At 43.4% G+C, this 18,153-nt stretch overlaps 1 protein-coding gene across 2 annotated transcripts in view; it reads right to left on the bottom strand.

Annotated features, from left to right (window-relative positions):
* The window catches only part of LOC132901320 (zinc finger protein OZF-like), an 89,836-nt gene that overhangs the window by 23,902 nt on the left and 47,781 nt on the right, over window positions 1-18,153 (bottom strand). The gene's annotated exons all lie outside the window — the stretch shown is intronic.

The following is an 18,153-nucleotide window of genomic DNA, read 5'->3' as shown; positions in this document are numbered from 1 at the left end:
CTGAACAACAATGGTGTGCATGGCAGGGTTGCAAGGAGAAAGCCACTGCTCGTCAAAAAGAACACTGCTGCTCGTTTGCAGTTTGCTAAAGATCACGTGGACAAGCCAGAAGGCTATTGGAAAATGTTTTGTGGTCGGATGAGACCAAAATAGAATTTTTTGGTTTAAATGAGAAGCGTTATGTTTGGAGAAAGGAAAACACTGCATTCCAGCATAAGAACCTTATCCCATCTGTGAAACATGGTGGTCGTAGAATCATGGTTCGGGCCTGTTTTGCTGCATCTGGGCCAGGATGGCTTGCCATCATTGATGGAACAATGAATTCTGAATTATACCAGCAAATTCTAAAGGAAAATGTCAGGACATCTGTCCATGAATTGAATCTCAAGAGAAGGTGGGTCATGCAGCAAGACAACGATCCTAAGCACACAAGTCGTTCTACCAAAGTAAAGAGAATAAAGTGAAATGTTTTGGAATGGCCAGGTCAATGTCCTGACCTTTATCCAACCGAAAAGTTGTGGAAGGACCTGAAGTGAGCAGCTCATGTAAGGAAACCCACCAACATCCCAGAGTTAAAGCTGTTGTGTACGGAGGAATGGGCTAAAATTCCTCCAAGCCGGTGTGCAGGACCGATCAACAGTTACCGGAAACGTTTAGTTGCAGTTATTCCTGCACAAGGGAGTCACACCAGATACTGAAAGCAAAGGTTCATATACTTTTACCACTCACAGATATGTAATACTGGATCATTTTTCTCAACAAATAAATGACCAAGTATAATATTTTTCTCTCATTTGTTTAACTGGGTTCTCTTTATCTACTTTTAAGACTTGTGTGAAAATCTGATCATGCTTAAGGGCATATTTATGCAGAAATATAGAAAATTCTAAAGGGTTCACAAACTTTCAAGCACATCTGTCTTTTTTTTTAAATAAATACTGTCAGTGGAACACCTATCTGTTCTCTTGCAAGTTAAGGTATCTGTGAAAGAAATCCCTCTCAACTCAAAATGTAAAAGAAGATGACCGTGATTGTGCGACATATCCTCGGAGCATGTTGATGGGGAGTGAACTAATGTGGCAAGTGTGTGTGGAAGGAGGAATCATGAGACCGAAATCTCCACTTTTGAATATATCTGTCATTGCACATTGTACACTGAAATTGGATGTCATCCTACCAGTGCAACATCTGCTTATTAAAAAATAATAAATAAATAAATAAATAAATAAATATCAATAAATCTCATCTCATTATCTCTAGACGCTTTACCCTTCTACAGGGTCGCAGACAAGCTGGAGCCTATCCCAGCTGACTACGGGCGAAAGGCGGGGTACACCCTGGACAAGTCGCCAGGTCATCACAGGGCTGACACAGACAACCATTCACACTCACATTCACACCTACGGTCAATTTAGAGTCACCAGTTAACCTAACCTGCATGTCTTTGGACTGTGGGGGAAACCGGAGCACCCGGAGGAAACCCACGCGGACACGGGGAGAACATACAAACTCTGCACAGAAAGGCCCTCGCCGGCCACAGGGCTCAAACCCGGACCTTCTTGCTGTGAGGCGACAGCGCTAACCACTACACCACCGTGCCGCCCCTAATTTACCATATTCACTCAAATTGTATAATAGGACAAATGTATGTGCAAAATTTCATGAGTTCTTACCCATCGTAAGCCCCTCAAAACAGCGTGGGAAAATTTCAAAATCCCACATTCCATCCAACATGGCTGACTTCATGTTGGGCGGAGTCATTTACAACTAATTGAACTTTGTCCTGTATCACAATGAGTACGGATCACACCAAATCTCATGCCGATCCGAGCAACTTCATTTATGGTTCTATGAACCATAGCTTGTTCTCGGGGGCGCTATAGAGCTTTTGGACCATGCCTAGTCCCTTGATCAGTGTAACTATGTGATTTTACGCACGAGTTTTCGAGCATCGCAAGTGCCTCAAAAACGAGTTCTTCCGCAGAGGAAAAAAAAATGAATAAATAAAGAAAGAAGAGGAGAAGAAAATATAGCTGCAAGTGGCAATGAGGGGCCCTCGCACCTCCGGTTCTGCGACCAGTTACATTTGCTCATCAAACAATGCACTGAGATGTGAAACAAAAGCCTGGGTATCTGATGTATGCACCATCGGTGATTAATTTTTCGGCAGTGGAGTCATTACTGTCCATGTGCAAATGGTGCGCTATACCAGAGGGTCAGTTTGGGCATGTGCCCATCATAAGAACCATTATATCCTATAACCTGTGAAGTTTGAGCTATATCAGACAATGCATGGTGAATTTATGACACTTTCTGTTTACATGACGGAACACAAATTTATTGTTTAGCCATTTCAACATCTTAAAGAAGAAGAAACCTTTATTTGTCACATGCACACTTCAAGCACAGTGAAATTCATCCTCTGCATTTAACCCATCTGAAGCAGTGAACACACACACACACACACACAGTAGTGGGCAGCCACACCAGAGCGCCTGGGGAGCAGTCAGGGGTCAGGTACCTTGCTTAAGGGCACCTCACATCAACCTAACTGCATGTCTTTGGATTGTGGGGGAAACCGGAGCACCCGGAGGAAACCCACGCAGACACGGGGAAAAAATCTAAACTCCACACAGAAAGGCCCTTGCTGGCCGCTGGGTTCGAACCCGGAACCTTCTTGCTGTGAGGCGACTATGCTAACCACTACCCCATCTTGCAAGATATCACAAATCCCTTTGCAATTTAACATCAGCAACATCTTGACATCCTGTACACCAAATATGGCATGAACACAGCAAACTGCCTTGGATGAGCATGTCAAAATTCTAACATGTCAAAATGCACAAAACCAAAAATAAATCACTTCCTGTTGAGTATGGCTGATGCATTGTATATTGCAATTTTGTTCATCTAGGGGCACTCCACACACCTATCAAATCTCATGAGTCTCAATGACGGATGGGGCACTATGGAGTCCCCTGGACACAACTGGTGCCATGCTTCCATCCCTGAATAGTGATGGCCAGGATTGAGGTGTGTACCAAATTTCATGAGTTTTAATTTTTTGCCAGTGGAGTAATTACTGTCCAGGTCCAAATGGTGCCACTATACCAGAGGGTCACTTTGAGCATGTGGATGTCATCAGAACCAGTACGGCTTACAAAGTGAAATTTTAGCCATATCAGGCAATGCATGGTGAATTTATGACTCACTTCTTGTTTGCATGGTAAAACATATTGGCTCGCCATTTCAACATCATGCAACATATCGCAAATCCTGTCACAAGTCCATTGTTTTAGCAAATTTATATTTCAGGTTTGTTTATCTTGGGGCACCAGACACACCTACCAATTCTGACGTGGATAGGTGAAACTATACTGGGCAAAAGTCTCAATGACATGTGGGGGTGCTATGGAGTCCCCTGGACACACCTGGGTTCAAGCCTCTATCCATGAGTAATTGTTGCCAGGATTGGTGTGTGTACCAAATTTCATGACTGAGTTTTTTGGCAATGGAGTCATTACTGTCCATGTCCAAACAGTGGTGCTATACCACAGGATGACTTTGGGCATGTGGAGATCTTCAGAAACATGATATCCTATAATCTGTGAAGTTTAAGCTGTATCAGGCAATGCATGGTGACTTTATGACACTTTCTGTTTGCATAGTGCATCATATAAATTTATTGGTTCGCCATTTCAACACCTTGCGAGATATAGCAAATCCCTTTGCAACTTAACATCAGCGATATCTTGACATGTCTACCAAATATGGCATGGATCCAACAAACCCCCTAGGAGGAGTACATTAAAATGTAACCCGTCAAAATGCACAAAACTAAAAATCTCACTTCCTGCTGAGTATGACTGATGCAATGAATATTGCAATTTTGTTCGTCTAGGGGCAGTCCACACACCTACCAAATTTACCATAGACAGGTGGAACTATATACCAGGCAGGAGTCTCAATGACACATGGGGGCGCTATGGAGTCCCCCGGAGATACCTGGGGGTCAAGCCCCTATTGCCGAGTAGCGGTGTGCATGACTGATGTGTGAACCAAATTTCATGAGTTTTCGCCCATGGAAATCACCTCTAAAATGGCAAAGTTTTGAAGAAAAATAATAAATATAGCCACTAATGGCGATAAAAAGCCCTTGCACACGAGAACATGCCAAAAACAATACGACGTTGCACCTGGGGCCAAGCCTCTATCCCTGAGTAACAGTTGCCAGCACTGATGTGTGTACCAAGTTTCAGGAGTCAGAGTTTTTCAACAATGGAATCATTACTGTCCAAGTCCAAATGGTGGTGCTACACAAGAGGCTCACTTTGGGCATGGGGATATTGTCAGAACCCTAATGTCTTATAACCTTTGAGGCTTTAGCTCTATCAGGCAATGCATGGCGAATTTATGACATACTTCCTGTTTACATGTCAAAACATACAAATTTACTGGTTCACCATTTCAACATCCTGCAAGATATCACAAATCCTGTCACAAGTCAATTGACAAACAATGTGCATTTCAGTTTTGTTCATCTTGGGGCACCCCACACACCTACCATTTTTGACACTGATGGGTGAATCTATATACCGGGCAGAAGTCTAAATGACATGTGGGGGCACTATGGAGTCCAACGGAAACACCCGGGGTCAAACCTCTATCCCTGAGTAGCGATGGCCAGGACTGATGTGAGCACCATATTTCATGAGTCAAAGTTTTTTAGGCAATGGAATCATTATTGTCCATGCCCAAATGGTGCCGCTATACCACAGGGTCAAACTGGGCACGTGGAGATCAGAACCATCGTATCCTGTAACCTGTGAATTTTTAGCCACATCAGGCAATGCATGGTGAATTTTTGACATGCTTCCTGTTTGTGTGGCATAAATTTATTGGCTCGCCATTTCAACATCTTGCCAGGTATTGCAAATCCCTTCGCAACTTAATCAGCAACATCTTGACATGACGTATACCAAAAACATGGCATGAATCCAACAAACTGCCTAGGAAGAGTACATCAAAATGTAACAGGTGTTTTGGCAATGGAGTCATTGTTGTCCATGTCCAAATGGTGGCGCAATACCAGAGGATGTCTTTGGGCATGTGGATATCTCCAGAACAATGATAGCCTATAACCTCTGAAGCTTGAGCTGCATCAGGCAATGCATGGTGAATTTATGACTCACTTCCTGCTTGCATGGCGTAACGTATACATTTATTGGTTCGCCATTTCAACATTTTGCGACATATCACAAATCCCTTCACAATTTAACATCAACATCTTGAAATGACGTATGCCAAATATGGCATGGATCCACCAAACCACCAAGGAGGAGCTTGTTAAAGCGTATCACGCGTCAAAACGCACAAAACCAAAAATCTCCCTTACTGTTGAATATGACTGATGCAATGTACAGGCAATTTTGTTCATCTATTTATTTCATCTATCTACCAAATTTGACATGGATAGGTGAAACTGTATACCAGGCAGGAGTCTCAATGACATATGTGGGCGCTATGGAGTCGCCCAGACACACATGGGGTCAAGCCCCTACGGCGGAGTAGGGGTGCCCATGACAGATGTGTGTCCCAGATTTCATGAGTTTTTGAATATGTACAAGGTGTCAATTAGGGCTGCAGCTATCGAATATTTTTGGAATCGAGTATTCTGTCGATTTTTTCATCAATTAATCGAGTAATCGGATAAATTACACTTATGTTTTTAAACAACTATATCAATAGTGTGTTATGCAACATGACAGGCCTCTTAAAATGAGCAAGCAACTGGCTGTTATTCATCCCCCAAAAAAAAGTTTTATTCAAACTCAACACTTTTATTAGATCAAAGCTTAAAACCTTTGGCTTATTGGCTCCAGAACTAAGCCCATTTAATCAACCTTTCTGTGAAACATTTATGATATACATGGAAAAAACCTATGAAATACAACCTATTTGTCCTTAGTTTTATCTTAATAAAAATGGAAAAAGGGGTGTACCCCCTGCAATAGCCCATCTGAGAATAAAGAATAAATAAGTATAAAAGGTACAAAATAGCAAAAAAAAAAAATTCAAGTATTACTAATAATCCAACTTAAACAATACAGTTCATTTTCCAATTGTATCCACATGAGGTAGGTAGGTAGAGTAGAATGTTTGTCTTTGTGCAAGATAGTGAGTGCTTGTCTTAGAGCAATGCATATGAGAGAGAGAGAGAAATTTGTCTTAGTGCATGTGTGTGCAATGCATGTGCAAGCCTTTAAAAGAGCAAATGGTGGTTACAATGCAAAAAGGTCAGTATACTGACATGGCCAGAAGTAAGGCTTGCCCTACGCTCTGAGGCAATGTTCCCAGCAGCAGAGAACAAACGCTCTGAGGGCATTGAGATGGCTGGAATACTCAGAAAAGACTTTGCAAGCTTAGCCAGGGTTGGATATCTTGCTGCATTTGCTCTCCACCATGGCAGTGGATCCTCTTTTTTGGAGAGAGGATGTTCACCAAAATATTGTAAGACCTCCCTCTGCACCTCTTGATTTTGCTTCTCATCATCCTCTTCATCACTGCTATTGGAGTCTGATGATGATCCGAGAAGATTGAGAGATGATCCCTGGGCTTGAGTAGCTGGGTGGTCGTCTTCTATGTTGATGGTGGATTCATTTCCCCGCTCATTAGACTGTCTTTCTTGCCTTTGACAGTTAGTGCCATTGTTTGAATTGTGCTTTGGACCTTAAATGATTCTTCAGAAGGCAAGAACTTAAGTTTTCTGAACCGGGGGTCCAAGGCAGCAGCAAGGAGGGCAGTGTTAGGGTCCTCAGGTTTAAATACAAACAGGTCTTCCCACCTGTCAGTGATCTGTTCAGCTGCAAGACCCTGAAATTATTAGTTAGCTCTCTGACGGAGAAGATTCCAGTGCTAGAAGCACGTGTCCAGGCTTTAGAGAAGGTTAGTGCGCGTGAGAACAGTGTAGTTTCTGTAGGGGAAAGTCTGGATGCCCTAGGTGGAGTTAGTAATCCCCCAACTCCGGCATTAGAGCCCTTACAGTGGGGCGAATGGGTGACGACTCGGTGGCATAAGTGTAGAGCCAAGGCTACCGCTGAGGCTCGCCCACGGGAGCACCACTCCTCTCTGCGTCACGTGTCGAACAGGTTTGCTCTCCTTAGTGATGCACCTGCTGAGAAACCTGAAATAGCTCTGGTTATAGGGGACTCTATCATACGGCACGTGAAATTAGCTCAGCCTTTAGGGGCACCAGCAGCTTTAGTCAGGTGTATACCGGGAGCCAGGGTGCCGGACACAGCAGGTAATCTTAGGGTCCTAGGCAAGCACAGGTTCTCAAAGATAGTTATCCATGCAGGAGCTAATGATATACGCCTTCGTCAGTCTGAGGTTACTAAGAGTAACTTTGTAGAGGTGTTTAAATTAGCGAAGGCGATGTCTGATGCTGTAGTATGCTCTGGCCCCATCCCAATGCGGCGTGGCGATGTAGCTTACAGCAGGTTATGGTCGCTGAACTGCTGGCTGTCCAGGTGGTGCTCTGAAAACAGTGTGGGCTTTAATAGATAATTGGGCTAATTTTGAGGGCACTGCTGGCCTGTTAGGGCGAGATGGTATCCATCCCACTCGGGAAGGTGCTGCTCTCATTTCCTGCAGCATAGGTCATAGTCTCAGAACAGGCCTAGTTAATTTCTGACAATCCAGAGCCAAGGCCAGGGAGCAGACAAACAGGCTAAACCGACTGTCTGCTAGCTGCACAGAGTCATCACTCAGGGTCCACTACATCAAGACTGTGTCTGTTCCCCAAGCTCAACAAAAAGGTAGAAATTTTCAGAGTGTTTGCTCCAGTAACCTAATCAATATAAAATTAGATCATACTGACTGTACAGCTGCTGCTAGCACCTTTGATCTAAAGGTGGGGCTATTAAATATTAGATCTCTTACATTTAAAGCGCGAATGGTTAATGAACTCATTACTGATCAGGAGTTTAATGTACTTTGTTTAACTGAAACATGGATTAAGCCAAATGAATATATAGCATTAAATGAAGTGAGCCTCGTCTAACTGGCAGAGGAGGAGGCGTTGCAGTTATTTATAATGATTATCTAGGTGTAACACAAAAACCTGGTTATAAATTGAATACATTTGAAGTTCTTCATACTCATATAAATGTATGTAGCCTTGAAAAATAAGTCTACCCAGTTAATTCCATTACTTATTATTTACAGGCCCCCAGGGCCATATTCTGAGTTTCTTTCTGAATTTGCAGATTTTCTCTCAGATCTGGTTATTTCCTTAGACAAAGCTTTAGTTGTCGGAGATTTTAATATTCACTTTGATAACCCAGAAGACCTCTGAAAACAGCGTTTGTGTCCATTTTAGATTCAGTAGGGATTAATCAGAATGTCATAGGACCGACCCATAATGGTGGTCACACCCTTGATCTAATACTAACATTCAGGTTAAACGTAGACAATATAGTCACACTTCCACAGTCTGAAGGTCTCAGATCATTATCTCATCTCATTCAAATTATGTCGGAGTAATAATATATGCACTTCACCACGCTACTGTATTAAACGTACATTCATGTCAACTACTGCACAGAGCTTTATAAATGATCTTCCAGAGTTATCAACTTTGATTGGGTCACTGTCAGCCCCTGCAGAACTTGATCAGTCAACTGAATGCTTCGAGTCAACATTCCGCCATACCTTATGGCCCTTTTCCACTACCCTTTTTCAGCTCACTTCAGCTCGCTTCAGCTCACTTCAGCCCAACACGGCTCGCGTTTCGACTACCTCAGAACAGCACGACTCAGCTCGCTTCAGCCCTGCTTAGCACCCAAAACTCGCACGGTTTTGGAGTAGGGCTGAAGCGACCCAAACCGAGCTGAGTGAGGCTGGGGGCGTGAGCAGACACTCCCCTGTGCACTGATTGGTGAGGAGTGTCCTCACATGCCCACACACGCCCCACGAGCACGCTGGGATCTGTAAACATCGCAAACCCGGAAGAAGAAGAATTACGAATTACGAGAATTTCTGAAGCCTTATGCACCTCACCTCATCTATACGCTCTTGCCAGTATCTGTTGGCGTTGTCAGTGACAACAAGCCACAGCACCAAGACCAGCAACACTAACGACTCCATGTCCTCCATGTTTATTGTTTACTATCCGGGTCGTGAGACTACCGCTTAAAAGATCACTGATGTCACTGTTTGTGCCGCTTAATGACATCACGTGACGTCCACCCACTTTCGCTAACTCCACCCAATGTGTCCACCCACTTCCAGCCAGCACGGTTCAGCGCAGTTGTAGTCGAAATGCAACTTCAATAGCCCCGCTCAGCTCGACTCAGCCCAACTCAGCACGGCACGGCTCAGCCCGACTCAGCCGCGTTTGTAGTGAAAAAGCGGCATTAGATAATGTAGCTCCTCTAAAAAGGAAAATGGTCAGAGACAAAAAATTAGCACCCTGGTATAATGATGACACTCACACTTTAAAACAGACCACTCGAAAATTGGAACGTAAATGGCGTAAAACAAAATTGGTAGTGTTCAAATTAGCGTGGAAGGAGAGCTTCCTGAAGTATAGAAAAGCTCTTAGTGCTGCGAGATCAACATACTGCATCTCTCCTCCCTAATAGAAGATAGCAAAAATAATCCTAGATTCCTATTTAATACTGTAGCAAAATTAACCAGGAATAAGTCCACTATAGACACATGCACACCTACAGTATATAATAGTCACGATTTCATGAATTTTTTTAATGACAAAATTGAGAATATCCAACAAAAAATTCAAACTACTAATTTAAGGTCAGACAATGAACGTGACCTTGTAGTTAACTATATAACTATCAGATCGTCAGTTAGAATGTTTTACTCCCCTTAAAGAAACTGAATTACTTTCATTAATCTTGGCATCAAAAGTCTTAACTTGCGTACTAGATCCCTTACCTACACGTCTATTCAAACAGATAATACCTGAAGTAATTGAACCACTTCTAAAAAATAATAAATTCTTCTCTTACGATTGGCTATGTACCCAAATCCTTTAAACTAGCAGTTATCAAACCCCTGATTAAGCCTAGGTCACAACCGGCCGTACGTGCTTCTACGGCCGGTCTACGTGCAAAAAAGGCAAGAAACGCACGGAGGGCGTGCGTGTGACGTGCTGATTTTCGAGCCATAGACTGGCCACAGACATGCCGTAGAGATTCTTTGTCATGTCAAACAAACTCTACGGGCACTTACGTTTTTTTCAGGTTGCAAGACAAACTTACAGCCAACGTGCATCTTTCTCCACGAACAAACAAAAAAACAAACCCAGCGATTTGGGAAACTCCAAAAATCGCACGGCCAAAAAATCGTACGTCCGGTTGTGACTTAGGCTTTAAAAAAACCTGACCTTGATCCCTGTCAGCTGTCCAATTATAGGCCAATATCAAACCTCCCCTATAAAGGTTGGAGATAACTCCAAGATCCTTGAAAAAGCTGTGGCACAGCAGTTATGCTCATATTTACATAGGAATAACATCCATGAAATGTATCAGTCAGGATTTAGGCCTAATCACAGCACAGAAATAGCTTTGGTTAAAGTAGTAAACGACCTACTGTTGGCGTCTGATCAGGGCTGTGTCTCGCTACTTTTGTTGCTTGACGTTAGTGCAGCATTTGATACCATTTATCAGTCCCCCCAGGATTTCGCGGGCCTTTTTTGTGATTGTTGCGGGCTAAAATGTCTGATGTTGTGGGGGGTTTCCAAAAAATTTCGATGAAAGTTGCAGTGTTTAGGTTTTTGTTGCGATTACATTGCGGGAGGAAGTGAAAGTTGCAAGGAATTGTTGCGATTTTCTCTTTTTGTGATTAAAATTGAGTGATATGTTAAATTTTAAAGTTATTACTGAAAAACTATTGATTAATAAAACAAAGACACTGAGAAATGGTCCTATAAACAACTTTACCAATATAAAAGATTACCAGGACTACAAAAATGCAGAAAAATAGGCTTTACTTATCCAAATGCTCCTGTTGGTTCAAAAGTTAAAGTGCATAGAACCTCACAGCACAACATGAAGTTACCTTAAAATATAATATAAATGCCTCAGCTTTCATGTAAGAAAAAAAAACTATTAATACTAGTACTGTGTGCAGGCAGCCTCTCCTGAAGACTAAATTAAACAATAACAATAAACTAATAAAATAAATGGCTCAGGCTTCATAGAAGAAAAAAAAAAACAATTTGAACAGAATCTCACAGTATGATGCTGAAGCTGCCTAAAAAATGGAAAATAAAATACCATTTTGTCATCCATTAATTTCTTGTATTAAGTAAAAAAAAAAAAAATGTAAAGTGCACACAGTCCTTCACTGTAAACATAACACACTTTCAGTAACAGAATTTAAGCCTAGATAAACACTGACTCGCACATGCTGCTTCTCTTGAACGGAAACACGGAAGTAAGCAGTGTTGCCAGATACTGCTGACGTTTTCCAGCCCAAAATATGTTCAAAACCCGCCAAAATGCACTTGAAACCGCCCAACTGGATGGGAAACCGCCCAATCTGGCAACACTGGAAGTAAGGCAGAAGGTAGTTTGTCGACGTCACCTCAAGACGACGCCAAAGATTGGTCAAATTTGCGGGAAAGTTGCGGTGATTGGATACAATTGCAACACCGCCCTGAATTCGCGGGGATTGGTTGAATTTGCGTTGAAGTTGCAAATCGCAACATCGCGAAATCCTGGAGGGTCTGATTGATCATTCCATTCTTCTGGATAGACTAGGAAATGTTGTGGGAGTTAAGGGAACAGCCCTCTCCTGGCTCAGCTCTTATTTAACTAATCGTTATCAGTATGTTGATATAAATGGTGATATTTCTAGACGTACTGAGGTAAAGTTTGGTGTTCCACAAGGTTCTGTCTTGGGTCCACTGCTTTTTTCTCTATATGTGTTACCTCTGGGTGATATTATTCGTAAACATTGTATTAGTTTCCACTGTTATGCTAATGACACACAGTTGTATGTTTCTGCAAAACCTGATGAGACACACCAGCTTTATAGAACTGAGGAATGTGTTAAGGACATTAGACACTTCCTTCTGCTTAACTCTGACAAGACTGAAGTACTTGTACTAGGACCACATACAGCTAGAAGTAAGTTTTCTGATTACACAGTGACTCTGGATGGCCTTTCTGTTTCTTCACGTGCAGCAGTAAAAGACCTCGGAGTGATTATTGACCCCAGTCTTTCATTCGAAACTCACATTAGGGGTGTTCACACGGCACATATTTGCATCGATGCTGCACCGATGTATTTTGTTGTGATATATCTTACACCAGTGTAAATTTTGTGGAGCGTTTACACGTCACAACCCTGCTTACTAGAGAGAAGCGTGTTAGCACCGGTGCAGCCCCACTTGCGGTCACACGGCAGTTTTTGTGACCGTGCAAAATAATATATTATAGTAATAATATATTATAGTAATAATGCGGAAATGAAATATGGGCATGCGTGAAAATGTACTTCCTTTTCCCGGTTGTCATGGCATCACCAAGCGCCGGGAAAACAACGTGGATGAAGACACCAGTGTTGCCAGATACTGCTGACGTTTTCCAGCCCAAAATATGCTCAAATCTGCCAAAATGCACTTAAAACTGCCCAATCTGGCAACACTGGAAGACACGCAGTTCTGTTGTTGTTGATATTCGCCATTTTGGAAGCGCAAAATACCAGGATGCAAATTATGCAATGCCCGTATGTAATCAACTCTCCTCACGCGTAGCGAGTCTACCCTTGTAGCATTCAGACGTCCCATTTTATATCGGTGCTGCCCCGCAAACGAGCATTTACTCCGGAGTAAATTTCTTAAACCACCTCCCGAGCAGGGTTAGATTTGCACCGGTTTAAGCAGCTTTCAGGGGCTACACCGGTATAACTTTGTACCGTGTGAACGCTCTACCGGGGCAGCCCCGGTGCTACACCAGAGTAGAAGTTGCCGTGTGAACACCCCTATAGATAACGTTACCCGGATAGCTTTCTTTCATCTCAGAAATATTGCTAAGATAAGAAATTTAATGTCATTACATGACGCAGAAAAACTAGTTAATGCTTTCGTTCCCTCCAGGTTGGATTATTGTAATGACTTACTGTCTGGATGTTCCAATAAGTGCATAAACAAGCTCCAGTTAGTTCAAAATGCAGCAGCAAGAGTCCTTACTAGAACTAGAAAATATGACCACATCACCCCTGTCTTATCCACACTGCATTGGCTCCCAATCAAATTTCGTATTGATTATAAAATACTACTATTGACCTTTAAAGCACTAAATGGTCTCACACCACAGTACCTGAGTGAACTTCTGCTCCTCTATGACCCGCCACGCCTACTTAGATCAAAAGGTGCAGGCTATCTGCTGGTACCTCGTATAGTGAAGGCTACATCAGGGGGCAGAGCCTTTTCTTACAAAGCTCCACAGTTATGGAACAGCCTCCCAAGTAATGTTCGGGAATCAGACACAGTCTCAGCATTTAAGTCTCCGCTGAAAACATCTGTTTAGTCAAGCCTTTTGTTAATGGTGTTTATGAGGTAAAGGTGTAGATCTAGAGGGTCCTCAGACATGGTGTGTTTTGGTAAACTGGGATGTATGGATGCTGTCAGTCCCCACTCGCTTGCTCACTCGAGTTTGTTGACGGTGTAGTGGCTGGCTGCTTTATGTCCCGGGGCTCCTCATGCCTGTGTTACCTTCTGGCTCTCCCCTTTTAGTTATGCTGTCATAGTTAGTTGCCGGAGTCCCTGCTTGTACTCAGTGCAAGATGTATACTGTTCCTACTTATTCAGGTGACGTTGGGCATACCTAACAACCCGTGTTTTCTTTCCCTCCCAAATCAGTCCCTCTGAGTTACATGGAGTCAACAGGAAATCTTTTGGTGGAGACCTCAACTGGCTATCGTAGCCTGCAGGGAATCGGCCGTCAGACATTCTGTCGCATGTCCCAGACCCAGTGAAATATAACTGAATTGTCTTGGCCAGCCCTAAGGGTCCCATCTGCATCCCATCACTGCTGAGGAGTGTGCTCCCATCACCCAATCAAGCATCCAGCCAGAGCAGGTCATGATATTTTTTAACCATATTAACATGCCATTGTTGTGTATTATGCCTGATGTCAAGACTCATCTCTGTGAGCCTACCACACAGACTTAATACTTGTGTCATTTTTAGGGCATACCTAACAACCTGTGTTTTCTCTCCCCCCCCCCCCATCTGTCCCTCTGAGTTACATGTTGGTCCTGGGATTGAGATGCTGACCTCTTCTGCCCCCCGGACCTGCTTGATCCATCCTGGTGTCCTGTGTCTGGTTGGAGTTTTATCGCATCGCTCCTGTGGCGGATGGCCCCATGAGGACAGTTGAAAGTTCCACCTGGAGGACGCTCTGGACTCTTACAGTAATGCTTTTATGGCTGAGGACTACAGTTGACTTGGTAACTTTAGGACTGCAGTTGTCATGAACAGTTTTGCACTCAAGTTTCCATCAATGAAGAGTTACATCAACGAAACTGTCTTCATGTTAAAACTGTTAATGTTATAGTCATGCTGTCTGTTGTTGCCCAAATGAGGATGGGTTCCTTTTTGAGTCTGGTTCCTCTCGAGGTTTCTTCCTCATGTCGTTTGAGGGAGTTTTTCCTTGCCACCGTCACCACAGGCTTGCTCATTGAGGATAGATTAGGGACAAAATTAGCTCATGTTTTAAGTCGTTCAAATTCTGCAAAGCTGCTTTGCGACAATGCTTATTGTTAAAAGCGCTATACAAATAAACTTGACTTGACTTGAAATGCCCTCACTGGTGCAGTTTCAAAAGCTGAACTCAGGGTGGATTTCTTGAGGGTCTGTACCAGCTAAGGAAGCGCAGACAGGGTCACATATTGTTCCCCACTCAGGAACACTGTAGCCCCCTCGAAAGGTTCAAGAATCTGAGTCAGTTCTTCAGTCAAGATCCACTGCTCCGGCTTCAGATCCAAATAGTGATGCTTTCCCCGTGGGTTGACTGCAGGATCGGAAAGAGCTGCAGCCACTGGCCATCTCTGTTCAAGGAGCCTGGAGAGCATATGAAGTGTACTGTTCCACCGAGTACTGACATCCTGTACCAACATGTGCTGTTGCACTCCCATTTGCTGCTGCTTTTCTTTAAGTTTTGTGCAGGCCAGTTCACTCTTTTTAAAGTGCTCCACCAGGCATGTCGCAGAGGCCACACAACTTGAGATGGTTTTGTTATTTTTCAGTGTATTCTGCACAACCAAATTCAATGTATGCCCTGCACATCTAACAGAGGCCCATCCGTGTCTCTCTTTCAGAATTCTAGCAGCTGCCACTACATTGGCCCCACTGTCATGGACAACTGCCTTCACCTTTTCAAAAGGAATGTGAAATTTGGTAGCAGCCTCCTCCAGCCAATCTGCAATGTTTGTGGCTGTATGCCTCTCCTCTAGAGGCATTGTAGTAAGGGAGAGGGACTTCATTTCCCAATCATCTCCCAAAAAATGACATGTGGCCCCCAGATAAGCCTCTGTGGCCACACTCGTCCAAATGTCTGTTGTCAGTGTCTGTCTCCTGAAGAACACTCTTTAATGTATGTTATTTCTGAGTACTTTTGCTCCATCATATTTGTGAAATATGTGCTTGAGGGAATGGTGTATTTGGGATTGAAAGCTTTGATCATATTCTTAAATCCTGTGTCCTCCACCATGGACAGTGGGCACATGTCTGTGATGAGCATATTTAAAATGCTGTTGGTAAAAACTGCAGCTTCTTCCACAGTGCATGAGGGGCCTGAACGAACGAAGCTGTCCATGCGCTGTTGTGATGTACTGTGGGGAAAAAAACATTGATTTATAGCAACAAATGCTATAAACTCGCCCAAAAGTAAATATATGCGCTAATGAATGTAGATTTGTCCATCTGTAGCATTTATTATTACTACTTTATGTATGGGGAAGGCGTGATTTGAGATGTAACCTCTGTGCGTGTGCACGCGTGTGTGTACACGCACAGGAGGGAGAGATGAAGAGGGATGAATTACGAGTGAGATTTTGGGGCATTTGCTCTCTTGTTACTTATCATGCCTCATCACTATCGACTCATAACACAGGCTACAAATAATTACAAATACTGTACTAATGTTCTAACAAGCGAGTGTTCATATCAGTTAGCAATCGTAAAAATATGTTACCTTGTAGAGGCTCCCAGTCCGCTTGGAGAAGTGCAGTTCATGCGAGGATGCTTTCGGTTCAGGTGCTGCAGCAGTGATGAAGTACTATTATGGTAGGCCAGGACCGTTTTACAGTGTATACACTGCACTACATTGTACACCTTGCGAAGCGTAAAATGGTCCCACACTTTAGAAATTTTCTGCCTTTTACGCACACCGGTATCTTCGTTTCCCGCTACTGCCAGAGAGCAAATTAAATCGTGCTGCCTTAAATCTTTGAAATGCGCGTCAATTATTACAGTCTGTGTGAAACAATGATACCGGAGCTGCACAGTCGTCTACAAAGCGGGAGTAATACGATAGCAGAGACATTTAAAATAGATGGACTTTGGCGACATAAATTAAACGAAGCCTCGAGGCAAAGAATTTGCCTCTAACATTTTTTGTAATCGAATTATTTGAGTTACTCGAATAATCGTTTCAGCCCTAGTGTCAATTCTATCTTTTTTAACTAAGTGGCACTATGGAGTTAATGAAACCCACCTACACGAATTTTCAATATCACCTCAAATTGTCTCACAGGACAAACGTGCAAAATTCCATGAGTTTTTGGCCATTGTAAGCCCCTCAGAACAGCACCGGAACATTTCAAAATCCCTCATTCCATCCAGCATGGCTGACTTCCTGTTGGGCGGAGTCATATACAACCAAGTGAAATTTGTCCTTTACCACAAGAGTATCGATCACACCAAATCTCCTGCCGATCTGAGCAACTTCATCTCAACCATAGCTTGTTCTTGGGGGCACTATAGAGCTTTGGGACCACACCCAGTCCCTTGCTCAGTGTAACTTTGTGATCTTATGCACATTTGATCAGTGTGCCAAAATTCATGAGTTTAAGCATCGCAAGTGCCTCAAAAACAAGTTTTCCTGCAGAGAAAAAATTAGAAGAAAAAAACAACATGCCAAAAACAATAGGGCTTTGCACCTACAGTGCACCTCAGTGCTCAGGCCCTAAAAACAGCACAAAAATTAACCATTTTGAAGACAGGTTAAGCCTTACTTACACAAAAGACGGTGCCTGGCTGACCCCCAGGTGAAATTATCATGGGATGCATGATGTCATGCGCAATTTGTCCATCTCTTAATTGACCTGAACTGTCTGCCCAAGGGCATCAGTTCAAAGAGAGAATATCTGGGGTGGGACAGATCTTTTAATATACCCTGGGTTCTTTTGAGGCAGCAGGAACTGTAAAGCTCTTCCAGGCAGGGGACAGGGCATCCGATGATTATCTGGGTGGTGGTGACAACCTTCTGGAGCACTTTCCTCTCTGCTGCTTTGCAGCTAGCAAACCACACACTGATGCAGTATGTAAGTATGCTCTCTGTGGAGCAATGGTAGGAGGACACAAGCAGTTTTTGAGTGAGGTGGTTCTTCCTGAGGATCCTCAGGAAGTCTCCGCTGTGCCTTATTTATCACTTGTGTGGTGTTGGTGCTCCAGGTCAGGTCCTCCTCCATGTGCACCCCCAGGAACCGGAAGTCCAAGATCCTCTCTACACATTCCCCACTGATGAGAATAGGCTGAATGTCCGTTTTCTTTTTCCTGAAGTCTATGAGCAGCTCCTTGGCTTTGGTAATGTTGAGGACCAGGTTGTTGTCGCTGCACCACCCAGACAGCTGGTCCACCTCATCCTGATAAGCAGACTCCTTCCCCCCAGAGATGAGCCCCACTATGGTAGTATCATCCACAAATTTGACAATGTCATTACTGGAGTGAGCAGGATGCAGTCATAAGTGAACACGGGTGATGTAGTGGTTAGCGCTGTTGCCTCACAGCAAGAAGGTTCGGGTTCGAGCCCCGTGGCTAGCGAGGGCCTTTCTGTGTGTAGTTTGCATGTTCTCCACGTGTCTGTGTGGGTTTTCTCTGGGTGCTCCGGTTTCCCTCAC

This window comes from Neoarius graeffei, chromosome 17, assembly GCF_027579695.1.
Source record: "Neoarius graeffei isolate fNeoGra1 chromosome 17, fNeoGra1.pri, whole genome shotgun sequence".
Classification (NCBI taxonomy): Eukaryota; Metazoa; Chordata; class Actinopteri; order Siluriformes; family Ariidae; genus Neoarius; species Neoarius graeffei.
Note: the sequence above shows the minus strand (reverse complement) of the source record. Positions and strands in the feature narration are given on the sequence as shown.